Here is a 15,852-nt window from a genome sequence, read left to right on the forward strand (position 1 = left end):
TATTGGGCTTTTAAATTTCGATTGTTCAGTTATTTGTTAAATTTGTCCAATCTTTCTTTTCTTACATTTTTTTAGAATTCCTTTGACTAACAATAAAATCGAATAAAATCTCCTTAATAAAGATAATAACAATTAAGTAAAATCGGATTTTGTTATCATTAAACATTCAGTGTAAGTTGTGTATGAAATAAATGGAAATTTATGGCATTGATAGCATCATAGCGTTGCTATCAATGCCATTAATTTCCTTTAATTTCATACACAATTTACACTGAATATTTAATGATAACAAAATCCGAATGGAAGAAATAGTTTAAAAAAAGAATATAGGGAATCCTCTATCACTTGGTTCCACGGAAATTGCAGAGCATAGCTTATATTTAAAATTAGGCTTGTCTGCCTTATAAATTAAAAGTTTATCTAGCAACCCGAAAAAGATCTTCAACTTCAATATTAGCTAACACAGTAAACATTAGGCTGGTGTGTCCAAACCAATAAAAACTTCACAGAATAAACGAGAACATACAAGAAATTTTTCAAGTTGTTAAGTAATTGAAAAATTTTATGTTAGATCTTAAAAATCTGTAAACAGCTCTGTATCAAATTCTTATTTTCAAATGGGAGCTTTGATCTTTGCTGAAATTGTAACTTGTGTTAGTTACACCAAAACTATTTTGTTTTTTTTTAGTAAGACATGTAAATCATAGTTTGTAAGTGGTATGTTTTTGCATTTTTTGAGAACTAATTAGAGGATACTTCTAGCATTACATAAGTATTTTTGCTATTGCTAATTACGATTGCAAACTAGTTTTGGGAGTAATATGTTTGATTGTAAGTTAAGAAAATGTTATGTGAATGCTCATTCACCTAGTTATTCAGATCATTGTAAAATAAAAATGTTTCTTGGAATAACAAAATAAAATTGACTACGTAATGTCTTACATCACTTGAGCCTAAGAAAATGGGTAGAGAAAAGTTTAAAACTTTTGCCACATTATAAATTGCAAAATAATTGTATTATGCTTTATTTTTATATTAAAATTTATGCTATAGGTAGTTACGTCGCAAAAAGGGCAAAACTCAAAATTGTGTAAGTAATTTAATTCAAAAATCTGCCAAGAGTTTACGAATAACTTTACAAAACAAATCAAGTTTTGATGGTACATAATCACGGCTAATGAAAAACCCAGTTTTTACATTCAGAAATGGAATAGTGAAAAGTGAAAAATGAAAAGTGATTTGTTTGATTTGTGTCCTCAGTACTGTTGGTTTTTGGCTGCCCTAAGTTCATCGAACCATCCGGAAGTGACCGGCAGCACATAAATTTAGAGAATCAATCCGGTGAGTTTGTTCCAGTATGATACTTTTTCTTTTGTGAGCCTTCCGGATCGTTTTTGTCCGCGTCGTGGAACTTCTGATCGTTTCTTGAACGGAAAATGTTATTTTCGGAGTTTGATAATTATGTTCAGATTGCGCATTCTGTCCGGGCGGCTGTTACGCAACTAACAATCGGTCGTGGATGCTTTTTAACCGTTCGATGACCCTGGAGGGATTGATTCTGCTTTTCGTATAATTTTGAGCAGAAAAACCGACTGTGTTATCCTAGGGTATTTAGTTCGAACGCGCTTCCTTTCGTTTTTCGATTATCTAAAAATACAGTACCACCCAGTACAGTTTTTCAATGGGCACAATACAGTTTTTCAATAGGCGTGATTTTTTTTACGCGTATCGTTATTTTATACAATCCGATGACCCTGGAGGGATCGGTTTTGCTTTTTACTGGTTATTGAGCAAAAATATTACTGCACAATCGACAAGCATTTCGCGAAATACTATTTATACTATAAATAAGCTATTGTTTTCTCTTTTGATTGCCGGCATTCAAAAGATTAATTTGAAAACGCTTAAACAACAAATATTTATGGTCTATCGCCAGCTTTCTAGGCGAATCCTGACAATATACCTTCCCCAACCTCCAACTCCGTAGCACTTATGAGGGTGTCGCTGAGTCGGTGGCCTCTCATTAAGTAAGTGCTACATCAACATTTCCTTCCCCTATCCCAAGTTACGGTAAAGATGGGCGTGGCCGGGAATAGCGATATTCATGCTTTTAGTATTCTTGTTTATGATTTGAACAAGGTATACTCCCCTGTCTTGTTCTTGAAAGTAGTCAGGATGAGATTATTAAAAAGAAACATGAATGTTGCTAGTATCCAATCTACGAAGTATACCGTAACTACGCTAACGCTAACGCTAACGCTAACGCTAACGCTAACGCTACATAATCACGGCTAATGAAAAACCGTTTTAGTATATCTAATTTCTTTTGGATATCTGGCCAATTATTTTTATTATTTTGCCCAGATATGCAGATTAGCCATAGGAAACGATTGGTGAGCACAGATTTTATGGAGATTTTTTTCTGATAATAATGGTCTGTGAAGCTCCGTGATAAAGCATTTATCTAAAACCACGAATAAAGTTAATAAAAGCAAGCGCATTTTGTCAATTATGATACCATCGGTATATTTTGTTACGTCTTTAAAAACAGATATTAAACTGTGGAAAGTCTTCCACCAAACTTTATTGTCATGGAAGTGAGAAAAGCAAAGCTTTATTATCAAATATCCTTCCGTTTTAAAAGATTTCAACACACTTTAATACGCACACTCAATTCGCTGCCATTCACTGCAAATTGAACAGCGAGTTCGTAATCCTTATTATTAAATAAAATTTGTAATAAATTTCCGTTTTTTTGAAAAAAAAATCCATTTTTGAAATTTTTATCAGATAACACGGCTGATCGCAAACATTTTTTTTTGGACAAAATGAAAAGGAAAGCTTGTTTGTGTAACGCCTCGAGTGCCGAAATTTATTTATTGATCCATGATATATAAGTCATGTATTCTTGGATAAGAGTCATGGTTTCATGACTCGCAGTCATGATATTTTTTTTTTGTGATTTCATGACTTTCATAAATCTGGCAACAGACTATTTTTTCCGTGTAGCCAGAGATTCGTTACTACATCAAAAGACCTTTTGTTCATCCGTAGATGCTATGTTGACTATTTTGGAGTAGTGTATTTCCGTGTAGCCAGAGATTCGTTGCTATATCAAAAGACCTTTTGTTCATCCGTAGATGCCATATATTTTGGAGTAGTGCGTATTGATTAAAATTTCCATAACTGTTTTCATCAGAAGAAGTAGTCACCAAAAGATAAACGAATTTCTTTCACTTGGAAACCCTAGATTTTGCAAGGGTTTTGTTCAACCAAACTGATTTCACTTAAACTGAAAATATTTGTACAAAAACATCGTTCAGCAGATCAAAAAAGCCTTCTTGTAAGTCGTGTGAGCTGCCATTTACGACTCTGCTTCAGTTCAAAGGCGTCTGTTGCAAATCTGAAGTCTAGTTAGATCGGAGTTCCACCATATGATTGAATGATGGATTCTTGAGCCTTAATGCTACAACTAGATAAATCGAAATTTCGATTTTTAGAGTTCAATTTCTCAGAACATAAATCTTAATTAAATCTGCCAGATATTCACACATCATAAGCATGTGATCCAAAGTTAACAAGTCAAAGTTTAATTTCCAATCATATTCGCAGTGATTAACCATCACCTTGTTAAACGGTCAAACTTATAGTATAGTTTGAAATTTTGATTTATGAGTTACCTAGTTGTAGCATCAAGGGGACTCTTTAACGTATACTTTTAGAGCTCTAATTTGATCAGGGGGATAGCAGAGCATGATAAAACCCCTCTAACCTGGAGGACACTATTGCTATCGGACATTCGGGGATTCCCAGACAACCAAAATGTACGTAAAACGAAATCACCTGGAGGCCTTGTATGTGCAACGTTTCACTTATAAGATATCGCGAAAAGGCCTTCTACGTACAAAAGTGGAGGCGATATGCGTGCATATATTATGTGATGAATAATAATATACAATGCGAGTGTATAAATATTCTACAGAACTAACCTGTGATCTTATGCGACTTAGCTTATGATAACAAATGATGATTTGACAGCTGCTACGAATTGATTGGACTTACTTTGTACGAGTGTACGAGACGAAACAAAATGTACAAATGAACTCAGAAAAGAAGTGTTTTATGCGAGGAAGTTCATCAATCTGACGAGTTTATCTACGGTGTTTTGCGGGTTTGATGTAATTAGTATGAATAAACGAGATGTAACGTGAACTTTCATGCGATTTCTGGTTGTCTGGGTTGTTTATCATGCCAGTAAAATAAAGCACCCACCTTCAATGGTAAATAAAGGAGAAAATGGGATGTATCTTCGCTCTTTCTTTGGGGCTTTCTCTCGCAGTTGCTATTTTATGTTACAATTTGCAAATCATTGTCGATCATGGTCCGATACAGATGCGATGATTTTCGTCGCTTGCTTTGATTGCGTTTCGAAATCAATTGAGAACGAATTCAGCAATGCTTGATGAATGGAGAACATTTATGAAATTCTATGATTCTATTCGACTAGAGTGTGGTGTCTAATACTTCATGTTTCTAATACAGTTAACTCTCCCTTACTCGATATTGAAGGGACCACGCATTCCATCGAGTTAGGGGAAATATCGAGATACAGAATATCCAGTAAGGGAGAGATGACTGTATAAGGACTAAGGATTTTCGGTTTAAAAGAAAGTGAAAAGTGATACATTTAAAAACAATTCGCGCTAAGGACCGATGGAAAGTTTTGGCTAGTGACAAAAGTACGGTGACTGTGAACTCCAAGGAGGTGTTTCTCCACAAGTGCAACGTGGAAATCATAGAACTGAAACTTGAGAGAAGAAACGTCTGTGAAGTACTCTGTGTAGGTACGCTCTAGGTATAGAGCTATAGAAATCGTGAAGCAAATCTCCACGGCACAAATGAAAACAAGAAGTTGTCCGGATGGAGTGTGCCGAGTAAAGTGCTGTTGTTGTAGCCATATAACGTCGATGGCGCAAAAAAGGCAGTAGTGTGCAAGTGTCGAGGCAGCTTTCGGTTTGCGGTAGGCTTTGAGGAACTCAACTGAACGCGGCACCTCTCTCGGGAGATAAATTATGCAACTTGACCGCAGTGCTGCTGCTGCGGGCAATTTCGAAGGCTGCCTTTATGCGGTCACCGAGCGCGTTTCATTCAGAACGTCGTCGTCATATCGTCGTAGATTTCTGGCTCTGGTGGACGCAACTCGCGATCAAGGTCTTCCCAGAGCCATTTGCAAAAAAATCAATTCTATGGCCCGAACAATCGCTGAATGTCCTATTCAAAAACGGCCTAGTGTTAAGCCCTGCGCCAATCGCCGTTTGAGTGATCAATAAAACAAAATCAAACGATCGAGAGTCAGCGATCAGTGATCGGTACGCAACGCTCTGATATTTATGGGTTGTCCGTCAATGTCACACAGATTGTTGGAAGTTTCGCGCGGGCCGGGCGGAGATTGACGGGAAAAGAACCAACCGACCGGGGAACAAGTTTTCCTCCTCTGTGTATCGAATCTCGTCGCAAAGTCGCGTGAGTGTATGGCCAAAGTCGTCGAAGTTTTGTTGTTGTTTGTGATCAGTCAACCACCACCACCAGCACCAAGACGACGACGCACCAAGAACCCTGAAGTCAGCGAGCGTGACATTTAGTGTTGTTGAACAAAACGACGGAAAAAAGTCGTTTCTCGTTTGGACGCAGCAGAGGCGGTGGCTGCGGGCAGCTGAACTTTGTGTGGACTGTTATCATCCGATACGGATACGCCGTAACAAAAAGACAAATTGGACTGTGGCAGGGTGGCGAATGTTTGAGATAGTTTAGATTTCGGTTCAATCCACGTGGTTTCGGAAGGGCAAGGGAAGGTAGGTAGCTGTATGTTTTTGTGATCTTAGTCGAAAACGGGCAACAAAGGGTTTACGACCGATGGGACAGCGTGATAACCTTAAATGCGTACGTCAATCTGTCGACAGTTGCGTAGAATGATTATGTTCAGCGAGATCAAACATTTGGATAAATTAGAATAACTTACTGGTTGATAATTGAGATATAAATCTTGGATTGAGAGCTGATTCGATTTCTGGATTTCCAGTAAGTCTGGTGAGCAATATTTGGAACCGTCAATCCGAAGACGGTGAGTTGGTATTGCGGTCTAGTCGAGGATCTTTTCGGATGGAAAGTTTCTCGACTTCTTTAGTATTTCATTAAGCGTCCCAGATACTGTACATATTCATACAACATCTAAAACCTTTCAGTAAAAAACTGTGAAATTATTCATAATAACACTAAGTTGAAGAGGTACACATACGGGTAGAAATCAGAATCCCGAAATCATGAAATCATCACGAACTCATGATATCATTATTCCAGTGCCACAATGGTCCCAATCGACATTTTAGCAGAAAAAAGTTTTTTCTCTGTTTTCGTCGATTTTAGATCCATGATGTCTGCAGAAAAGTTATTCGTAATTGAGTTTTCCATCTTCTTAGAAAAACATGTGTAGGGTGGCGCTCATATAAATTTGAAATTTGGCTCAAACGTTTTTGTTTGAGGAAATTTGTGTCTGCGCTCTTCGGCAAACTTTAAGAAAATGTTATTTAAAACAACTTTGTTGAAGACACTTTTGATCTAACTCTTCATTTGAGCTAAGTAAATTGATACTGAAAGTTTTTACTTAGAGTGGACCGAAAAATCAAATATTTTGGTCAAACTTTTTGTTTACAGTTCTACATGAAGTTTTCCATTTCTCTGAAAAGTTGTGTTTGGAAAAGTTGTAGATCTAGTTGAAACCTACAGCTTTTGCTGAGGGTAGCACGCCGATAAGTTTAAAATCATCTGAGGTCCAGTCTAATTCCATGTTTTTTAAGCAAATTTTTGTAGTTAATTGTCACGATTTACAAAAATGACGTTCTCACGGTGTTTACTGCAAAAGTTGTCTAACGCATGGCCTTTTGAATACCGCTAAAAGAAAAATTTTATCGAGCCAACTCCATGAGTTATAGGCATCTAAAGATTTCATAGTTTTTCACTTAAACTTGCCAATAACTTTCAAATTTCAAACGTTACAAACTCGCAATGTCCAGAAAAAATGTGTGCCATTACTTCCTCTACAATTCTTCTGAAGACCACATTAACGTAGAACTGAACACAAATAAAATAAAGAAAATTTTTTTCGGAGCCATTTTTAATTAAAAGTTGTCAGAATGACTTGAATGACTGCTTTATTGATTTTGGATGGTTTTCAGATGTTTTCGCAAAATTTCGTGAGCGCCCTTCAGAGAATAGAAGATTACGATTTTAATGACACCTTGTTTTAAAATTTTGATCGATCCAATGCTGAGGAAATTAGTAATGTTTTTTCAGCGTGTTTTTTGAAAAATGTCGCAATTTTAAGTACATATTTAGTATATAAAGTTCAAAGAATGTTTTTGGAAAAATACGTACGAAGTAAGAATAACTCTTTGCCTTTCGAATGCGGCTTAAAGAGTTTGAATTAGACGTGTAATTACAGAGATATGGACTGAACACTTTTGCATGTTTTTTAGGAGGGGAACCCAAACTTATGCACGGGAGTGTATATGTTCGAGCTTTGGTAGAATACTCAGAATTTGACCTAGAATGCATTGAAATATGTGGAGTAAAAAGGATATTTTGAATTACCTAAATGAACAGGATTCTCACAGAATCTTTAACAGGATTCCATAGACTTCTGTCCAGGATTTTTTATCGAACTCAGTACGTTATTTTCTCAAATTCTTGGACAGAATTTCAGAGGTATGATTTTGAAATCTAAGGCATACTTCTTGTATAATCCTGGACAGAATTCTTACTGACCAAGATGTTTGCAAAACTTCCTTATTTTGAGTCATGAGCCTCACAAAATTCTATGCTGGATTTCAAATAATATAAGGTTAGACTCTGACAGAATTTTAAGTATGATTTCTACAAAACCATGGGCGTTTCATAAGGGCCAAACCGTTTTTTAGTGAAGTTTAACCCATCAAGAAGCATATAAAATAAATCGGTTCCGGGTCATTTGGCCGAACGCCATTTGGACGAACGCCATTTGGCCGAATGACATTTGGCCGAATGCCGTTTGGCCGAAATTGAATACAATAGTGAACTATAATTAGCATGAATTTGTAATGAATTTCAAATACAGTTCTTTAATCAAGAAACAGTCAATGCTTGAGAAAAGAAAATCATAAATGTAAGCAATTATTCACTTCATTACTAACGGTAATAGCTGCCAGCATAGGTTTTCGCATTCTGTCAAATACCCGTTCGGCCATATGGCATTCGGCCTAATGGCATTCAGCCAAATGGCGTTCAGCCAAATGGCACTCGGTCAAACGGTATTCGGCCAAATGGTCGAACACCAATAAATCATAATGTATGTTTTATCCACGTTATTGAGCCTTCAAAACAATTAACTTTGTGTTGACTTTTCATGATTATTATTCCGGACAGTTCCTTACTTTTGCCTCATAATCACTTTAATTCAAATAACGGAGAGCTCGTGAAAGTTATACATATAAAAGTCAAATCATCAATTGAAATCGTAAAACCACTAAAACGTCGTCTAAGGCACCTGGCCATTATGCTCATAAGTTTCTATGGAAAATGCTTATTAAAACGAGCTTCGAAAGTCAGAACTTTTGAGTGGCGAAAATTGAAGCATTTGGTGTGAAAAGTTGCCCATGCAAAGTAGAGTGTCCGGAATTTGAAGCTGTTCATAATAATAATCGAAACGGTAGACTGTACAAAATTATTGCATATTTTCGATGGGACTCTATCAATATCTATCAGGACGTTCAACAGCATTTATTTGGTTTTCCATTTCTCTTAAAGAAATGTGCTTCATTTACTGACTCTTGTCAGATTTCATGCGAATATTTGTGCATTTAAAAAACGACCCGCCAAACAAACCTCTAAAAGTATAAAAAGCTGACTGCAAAAGCCGTATTGAAAAAAATAATATATATTTTTTAAGGTTTCATAAACTGCAAACCTCTGTCTTGAAAACATCTGAAAACCAAACTATTTTCTTATCTCTGAGATAACAATTAGGCTGTGTACGCCGCTATAGTTCTTCTGTTCTCTTGACTTATACTGCGAGTCCTGTTTTCGTGCTTTTGCTCACGGGAGTCTTGAAAAGAAGGCTCGCAGTAAAAGTCAGAAATTTTATAGAGCGCACAGCCTAATGCAGTGTTGCTGAGGCTTGGGATCTTTAAAAAAGTGATGTTTCACATTGGCATGTGTTATACTAAAAATGTTTGATGTGCTCGAAAAAATACTGAAACATCGTATTTTTTATATTATCTTCAAATCCAAAACTTTCTTAATAATGATCAATTTTTTTCTTGTCGAAACATAACAACTATTGACATTTTTCTACACATAAGGACCGGAAAACACGATCTCGATTTCAATAGAAAAGAACATCTCCTGAAAACATATTGAGAATCGCAAGCTCGCTGATCGTTACTAAAGGACCTATATACAGTCGACTCTCCACATCTCAATATCGAAGGGACCATCAAGATAGGGAGAGATCGAGACATAGAACATTTTTATTATAAAAACTAGATAAACATAAAACAAACAGTCGTCATTTCGTCTTTGCAACTAAATCCCTAAAATCTAATCTAGTAGCCTTTGATACTGGGCATATCGATATACGGAGAGAAAATCTGAAATGAAAATCACATCGAGATATGGGCAATGAAAATGTATGCAGACTGAAGGGACCGAAGAAATTATCGACATAAGGAGAGATATCGAGAAGTGGAGAAGTCGACTGTATTCAAATCCTCATGACCGGGTCAAACTCATTAAAAGGGGCTCAATTTCTCAATCACAACTTAATTGTCATGTCCAATTGGAATTTTCCTCGATTAGACGTAAACACTGTGTCGAATTTGAAATTGGAAAAAAAGTTTCCAATATGCTATTGTTTTAATGATCTGTTCGCGCTGGTGAAGGGTCAGCATGTAAAAAATCAAGCTCCCATTTTGCGTGGGGTACGCAGCTGCTGCAACTCACCCACTTGCAATGATGCGTAAAATTATATGGCAACGCAATGCGACTTCCGTTGGGTCGAGTGCTATTCTCTTTATTGCTGCTTTACGAAAAAACGCGCACCGGCGTGGAAACGATTTGCAAAAGTTCGACCCGTCGCACAGTTTCATTTATTGTTATTGCAGCAAATAAATCTGATAAAGTAAGTACCGAATTTCCTTTCTCGTGCTACACAGTAATGACCCCATTACGGACAGGGAAAAGAATTGCCTTGAGGCAACGACGAAGTGTGAAGCACATAGTTCCGATTTTTTAAAAATCTGGTAATATTCCAATTTCTCAACATGTATTCAATACAATACAAAGCTTAACATACATCTACAAATAAAGATAATTGATTTTCTTCGTGTTTGGACATTGAATAGGTACAAATGATTAAAAAACATTAATTTTTGTATTAGGTTCTCATTGAGACAGAGCCTGCTTCTCAGCTTAGTGTTCTTATGAGCACTTCCACAGTTATTAACTGAGAGCTTTCTATGTCAAAGATGCCATTTTCGCATTCGTATATCGTGTGCCAAGTACGATGATACTCTATGCCCCGATGATACACTTGTCATGATCAAAACTATTAAAATATTAAGAATGTGTATTTTTTTCCCACGATTTTCAAAGCCTTGGACCACTGTTCGCAGGCGATATCTGTGAGGATATTGGGGCGTGGCCGAGCTGGCGGTCGTGCCCGGATCAATAAAGGTTTTTTGGCGATGGAGCAGGATTTAGTGCACCGTTTCGGTAATAATCGCGATCTTAATTGCCACAATGATACACATACAGAGTGTGCACTAGATCCTGGGAATGGAAGCGAGCTCGATCATTCCGGCCGGTCCATTTCGGTGTCCTCATGAGAGTAGCTAGGTTTTCCAACAGGATTGGCGAGCAACCACGAAATTTACCGATCACGATACAAATACTATACACCGTTTAACAAACATTTCATGATTTTATTCTGAAAAGAATGGTGCAAAAATAATGAAAATGGTGAAAAAATTGCAGTTAAATTACAGGACACATTCATAACATGAAATTCATCTTCAAATCACTCACTCTTTCTCCCAGTGGTGGTAGTTTTTCTTCATTTGCCACAAAACAACGAGCAACACACTCGATAACCAATGGTTTTAAGTGCGAGATCATAAGTTATGCAAGAATTTTATACTGGAAAAAATAATAGTTTTAGATTCAATTGCACAATAGTCTGAATCGCCAATTCAACAAGAAAAAAACCCTGTTCTCGTTGGTTTTAGACGTATGCTGTCTTTAGAAAAGTTGCTTATGTTTGAGTCTTGCATCTTATAGGAAAACAAAAATTGGAAATGGTGGTTCATATTTAAACTGCAATTTTAAACCAAAGTTTTCTGTTTGAGGAAATTCGTGATTGTGTTCTAAAGCAAATTTTTAGACCATATTATTATGGACGACTTTGCCTAAAAAACTTTTGATCTAAGTCTTCATTTTAATTCAGTAACATAGTTCTTAAAGTGTTAACTCAGAATGAACCCAAATAATAACTTTTTTTGCATATATTTTTTTGTTTTCAGTTTTACGTGAATGTGGTGTTTAGAAGAGTTGTAGTTGAAGTAATATAGACATATTTACTGATATTTTTCTTTTGTCGGCATTCGGAAGCCAATACATAAGCCAACTTTTGCTGCAAAAACTATGACAACTTATTTTTTAAAAATAAGAGAATTTACTTTTCTGCCCAAGTAGCTCTGCACTCTATTTGTTGTCGCAAACTTTTTATGATTTATGAGATATTATTAGTACTCAGTGTTATGTCATAATTAAACATGAAAAAAGTTATGCCAATGCATCTCCACAAACTTGAATGTTATTTCAGAGTGGTACAATGCTGTGGCAGCGGTGGAATAATCTTAAATATTGAAGAAGCTTAGGTTACTGAAAGGTTTACAGGATTAGGAAACATTAGAGAATATAACTTAAATTATATTGCTGCTTTTTGAAGCAATGTTTGAATAACTTAAAGTAAAATTCAGAGTTGGTCCTATTTTATTAATTCACATTAACAATTGATACAATTACATAGTTAAAAGTATATGGAAAAGTTGTAAATCTAATTAGCACTTACAAACAGAGATGCCAAGTCAAATTTTTAAAAATCTGGAAGTTTTTGGAAATTTGTCTGGAAAAGTCTGGATTGTTTTTGTCGTACATGGAGAACCTTACAAATTATTTACAAAACCTTACAAATTCATTTAAAATTTTATCTGGATCTTCCAGATTTTTTGTAAAATGAGGCCTCAAAAATCTGGAATATTCCAGACAAATCTGGAAGGTTGGCAACGCTGCTTACAAATTAGCTGAAACCAGCACGCCGATAATTTCAGAATCTTGGGAGTTACAGCTGAACTCCGAGTTTCGAAGGGTAATTAACTTAATTTAAAAACATAACGTTCTTGCAGTTTAAGCAGCAAAAGTTGCCTCATGCCAAAAATGTGTATCATTACTCCCTCTACAATTCTTCTGAAGAACATATTCATGTTAAACTGAAAAAAAAAAACAAGATTTATCATCCTATGTTAAGCCTTTTGGAATTATTTTACTGAGTTCAAATGAAAAGTAAAATCAAAAGAGTCTTCAGAAAACTTGTTCCTAAAATCATTTTCTAAAAGTTTACTGAGGAGCGCAACTACGAATTTCTTCAAACAAAAAAGTTTCATACATAATAAAATCTAAGTATGGACCATCGTATTCAACTTTTTTCAAAGAAAACGGAAATCTCTAATTACGAACAATTTCTATGAAGACATCATTACTTTCAAATCAACGAGAACAGAGAGAACTTCCACAATTTTTCTAGACACCCCTCAGAGAGTATCCCAAAATATGATCAAAGTATTCCAAAAAATATTCAAACGAAAATTTCTCCTTGAACTGCATTCGAGTAGTTTCAATTCAATAATATGATAGTCATGTAACACTTCCATTCTTTTGAATTTGTTTGCTCTTTTTTTTTTCTTCAAGAACTCTACTTGGAATTCATTCAGAATTGTTTCAGGGATACTGACAATGTTTTTTGGTAAAAAAAAAAGATCTTCTTCGTGAATCCTTGCAAAATACACCCATTTTTTTTTCTTGAAGTATCCTCAAGATATTTCTTCTGTTACATCTGCAATATATTTTTCTTCGAATATCCCCAAGAATTTCTACTTGTTTTTTTATCTTAAGAAACTTCTTTGTGAATTCCAAAGGAATATCTTCTGGAATTTATTAAGAATTCCCATCGATTACTACTGCAAAAAATGTACGTAGTTTTGCTTTTGAACACTTCATTTTTTCAGATATATAACTCTCCAGATTTTTCTCTCTAATCTAGTCCAAAATATTATCAATAGTTTCCTTAAAAGCCGTCCATTAACAACGTGGCCATTTATTTTGGACTTCGTGACACTCTTTCTCCACTTGTGATTTTTTGTCCATGGTAAATATTTATATTTTTAATGCAATAAATATTTGGGGCAATTCAAGATAGAATTCTCGAACATTTCTTTAAATAAATTTCTTGGGGAAGACCTGTCCATGCTTGGAAACTCTGATCGAATCCTGAACAAATTAATGTACAAATATTGCGAAAATCTTTGCATTTGCCCAGAATTTACTCAAATAATTCAAGTGCATGCAAGTTCTTGAAAACGCACTTATTTTTTGGAGAAGTACTTCGAAGTTTCTCTAAAGTAAGTTTTCCAGAATTCCAGTCAACAGTTCATAGAAAATTTAAAAAAATGAAGTTTCACGGAAAAATTCCAAGAATTTATAAGAAACAGTTTTGTAAGGAAATATCTGAGGATATTTTGAAAAAAAAAGAAGACTACTGATGAATTCATGATATTGCTGGAAACAAACATCTATTATGCCAAAAAAAAGAAACTCAAATGTAATTTCTTAAAAGAAAATGCGAAATATTTTTTTCTTAGAGATTATGTAGGTGGTTCTTTGAAGATTAGATTAATATTTGGAAAAATCCTTTAATTTTTTCCATAGTGTTTTATATTTCCAGAATTCCAGGAACAGTTCATGGAGGAATTTTCTCCCTTAAACCAAAAAATGCTTCAGGGTTGTATAGATAAACTACACACGTTTTGGCGTGTATCAAAGAATAAAAAATGAGGTTTCAGAAAATTTGGATTCGTTGACTTTCTGAGAAATGTTCCAGCACGTCACAATTTTGTGCTACATGTCGTTAGAGTTGCAGAACATGCTAGCGTTATTCACGTTTGAATGAATTTTAAACTGTAAAGTGTTTTCAACAACTCAATCCATCGAGCATGCTCAAACTTTTGTATGAGACACAGCTTGATTAAAATTGCCTGGCTGAATATCGATTAAATCGATTTTTTACAAGCTTGCAACCAATATAAAAATTTTGTTGTTTTTTATATAGTCAAATAAAATACTTTTCTTAATGATTTTAAGTATCTTTTTAATAATACATACTTTAAAGTTTTGCATTCTTAAGCATCTTATTCTTCTTATTTTTCTTGGCATTAACGTCCTCACTGGGACAGGGCTTGCTTTTCAGCTTAGTGTTCTTCATATTCGCACTTCCACAGTTATTAACTGAGAGCTTTCTTTGCCAAAGTTGCCAGTTTCGTATTCGTATATAGTGTGGCAGGTACGAATATACTCTACGCCCAGGAAAGTCGAGGAAATTTCCATTACGAAAAGATCCTGGACCGACCGGGAATTGAACCCAGACACCTTCAACATGGCTTTGCTTTGTAGCCGCGGACTCTAACCACTCGGCTAAGGAAGGCCCCATTCTTAAGCATCTGAAAACTGATTCCTATAGTAAAAAAGAGCACATAAATTGGCGTACATGCTACTAATCTTGCATGCAAGTTGACTAAAATCGATAAATAAAGCATTTTTAACAATCAATACTTTGAAAGCCAAACGTTTATGGAATTTTTGGGAACGACAACAGATTCAGCTACCTCAAAATATTTTTTTTCGCTGTTTCTTTGAGAGATTCTTACTTAGCGAAATTCAATTTTCAATCTTCAATTCTAATCAAAAATCTTGGAGGAATTCATTTACGACCCATGTAACATATTTAGTTTTTTCACATACTTCAAGCTGTTGTTGAGGCCATATTGTTAAAACTTATTTTAGAAATTATTAGTTTTGACAACCTTAATAAAACTCCATTAAACCCGAAATGGCCCACACTACAGGAAGTTGTTTAAACTATACCAACCGTTTCTAAACTTCTTAGTTTTGTTAAATATGAATACATCTACCCTTGTAGTGTACTATAAAACATAAATAAGAGCTATTGTACAGTCTTGTTGATCTCAACTAGTGGTATTAAATCTTCTGCGATATCCTAAAACACGGAACAAAACCAATGTAAAGAGCTGACGATCAAACATTATTTATTAATCATAACTTTTTTTATAATATTGAAACCATCATGATGTCTGCCGACTCATAATAATACATTAAAATAAACACTTTTGCGTGGCTGAAAATGAATGCTTTTTTTGTGTATCTCAGCTGTTGTGTGCAGCATAGTTGTCTCATGAGAACTGGAAGTTCAGGCGAGCATGGGAAAATATGCTGCACACGGTAGTCAGATAATTCTACGAGAGGAAAGTTTGCCATTTTATTTTCGTGTTCTGATTAACTCATAATACTCTACAAGATTTTCATTATCTACATAATTATATCGGTAATCACACGCAGACTGCATTTCAACAACATACATCATACAGTTGAGTTTTAAGAAGGCTTTAACATAACTTAGTGCAGTATAATGAG

General features: G+C 35.2%; 1 protein-coding gene across 2 annotated transcripts in view; it reads left to right on the forward strand.

Annotated features, from left to right (window-relative positions):
• The window catches only part of LOC5572327 (angiopoietin-2), a 541,823-nt gene that overhangs the window by 7,460 nt on the left and 518,511 nt on the right, over positions 1-15,852 (forward strand). The window lies entirely within an intron of this gene.

Source organism: Aedes aegypti, chromosome 2 (assembly GCF_002204515.2).
Source record: "Aedes aegypti strain LVP_AGWG chromosome 2, AaegL5.0 Primary Assembly, whole genome shotgun sequence".
NCBI lineage: Eukaryota > Metazoa > Arthropoda > Insecta > Diptera > Culicidae > Aedes > Aedes aegypti.